Genomic DNA, 2,532 nt, shown 5'->3' on the forward strand with positions numbered 1-2,532 from the left:
GTTAATTCGGTCATAAAGTTCATAAATATTTGGTATATCTCCAGTCGTTTTTGAGTAGAATATTTCAATTTCCACTACCTTGTTAGAGGGCATCTTGGGTTACTAAAATTAAATAGGAGCATGACTGAGATGTTGCTTGTCTTTGGCATGATAAGTTTAAAGGGGCTATGTCACGCAAAATGTTGTAATCTCGTGACACCCAAAATACCCAAAAGGTAGAATGAAACATTAAAAAAAACTCTTAAAACTATTGAACAACATAACAGAAATACAGCAAAAGGAAAGATAAGCATGGATGGACAGAAAGGAACAAAATTGAAAAGGATTGCAATTGGGTAATCTTGCAAAAAGTGGCCGGACGTTTTTCAAGTTTATAGCAAATCGCCTGGATAAAGGACGTTTCTGCTCAGAATCATCCTGTTTGTGACTTCACGATAATTTTATCAGTAAAGGAATTCCACATTACCATTTTCGAGTTTTAAACTGTGTTTCCTGATTAATTAAAGTTTTCCCCCAAACACCCTAAAATAACGTGTCATAGCCCCTAACTTTTGCTCTGGAGTGGATGTTACCATATAGACCGTATTAATAAATGGCGGCCAAGAAATTATTCTTTTGTCTTTGTGCTCATCATCCTCACTAGGCTCACTTTCGCGAGAAAAAGTCTTTTGAATTTTGCCTTTGCTAACGAGGCTAGTCAGGATGATTAGCACAAAGAGAAAATAATAATTGCTTAGCCACCATTTATGAATACGGTCCATAGCAATATCTGCAAACTCGGCCACTCTATATTCAGCTTTGAATGGCAGATATCATGTTCAAAAATTTGCATCCATGCATGGTTCTGTTTTTTACAGCTACCAGAGCTATAGAGTGGTACTACATCGTCGGCCCCTTGTCTGCTGTGGTGTCTTCAGTATTTATCGTCTGGTACCTTTGCAAACGACGAATGACAGGTATACATCTCTAATCTTATGATAAAAAGTCTTACATGATTCTATGTAGGTATTTGAAATGTCGTGGAGTAGTGAAGTACATTTGAAGGGTTATTTTCTGTTTTTCGTGTAGTTGTAGTAGTGGTAGCAGGCCTACTCTGGGACCTTAAGTCGCCATAATTTAAGGCGACTTAAAGCAACGTAAGGCGACTTAAGAAAAAATTGCCCCCAAAATCAAGGGACTTAAGGCGATTTAAGGTGACTTAAGGAAACCTTACGCAACTTAAATTGCTTATTCTAATTAAGTCACAGAATACCAACTGATCAAAAGTCTCCATATTTCGTTTCCAAAATCAGGAAAAAAAAAGAACTGTGAAATATTAATTATTATTATATAAACACCAATGAAATACCAAGATCACTGTTGCTATGGTTACATATGAAAATCGCACCTTTCAATGCCTTTCGTGAAATAATTTAGTATTTCATTGGTGGTTATATAATAAATAGAATATGACATGGCCGCTTGGAGATACGAAATTTCTCTTCTCATGATGAAAATATTTCGGCACTCGAGAAATTTCGTATCTCTGGGCGGTCATGTAATATCCTCTATTGTCTGAATGCCACTAGAGCTATAAAATGTTGGGCTGAAATAACACCAACCAAAATAATTAGATGAATTTCGGAGATGAACAAAGAGTTTCCAGCACTCTGTTTGGTTGAGTGGTTTCCCATAGAAATAATAATATGATTTTATATTCACCGGACTAGATGGTGAACAAAAACGAAAACCCTCCCAATAATGTTCTTCTTGTAATAAACGTCACACTAAAAGGGTCCAAACGGTTGCTGAAGCAGTTTAAACAGTTTCAATCCAGTGGCCGAGAACATAAAATTATACTGAGCACCGAGATCGGTTAGTTCTACAAAACGCGTGTTGGTTTTCAACCTAATCCTACGCGATATATCAAGCACGAAATGTCCCATTACACTATCCCCTCCCTAAATGGAAGAAGTCTCCGGATTCAGGACTACAACGAGTGATAAAACAAAATAAAGTAAATCCGTTTAGTCTCTTAGCAAAACTCTTGAAGGTTTATCTCTCTACAAGAAAAAAGCAGTTTTAGAGTCCCCACAATGTTTTAGCCTTCTTCAGCAATTTTGGTCTCAGTTTCTGTATCCGCTCCTTGTCCTTACTTAGCTTGTCTTGCAACATCTTCAAACGGTTCGATATCTGCTGCATACTATTTAGAATCCATTCACCATAACAATCTGGAGGTCGCCTTCCGCGTACATGCCTTGGGCTCTGTCAAACTGGCTCTTCCTCTTCTACCTTGTGTTCGTCTTCTCATTTCTCCTCCAGGCTTGCTTGATCATTTTGAACATTTTCTGACAGTCCACTTCCCTCCGTATCCGGCATCTCTACTACCTGGTCGCATCCACCACCCTGTTCGAACTCTCCCACTGAAGCCGTATCAGCCAGGCATGAACCATACCCACTCTCGTCTTGCACATCAACAACCTCGCCAAAAAACTCCTCTGCAGCCTCAAACCCGATAATCTCATCTTCCGTTCCATCATCTACCGTATCAGA

The sequence above is a fragment of the Montipora foliosa genome, unplaced genomic scaffold (genome assembly GCF_036669935.1).
Source record: "Montipora foliosa isolate CH-2021 unplaced genomic scaffold, ASM3666993v2 scaffold_484, whole genome shotgun sequence".
Taxonomy (NCBI): domain Eukaryota; kingdom Metazoa; phylum Cnidaria; class Anthozoa; order Scleractinia; family Acroporidae; genus Montipora; species Montipora foliosa.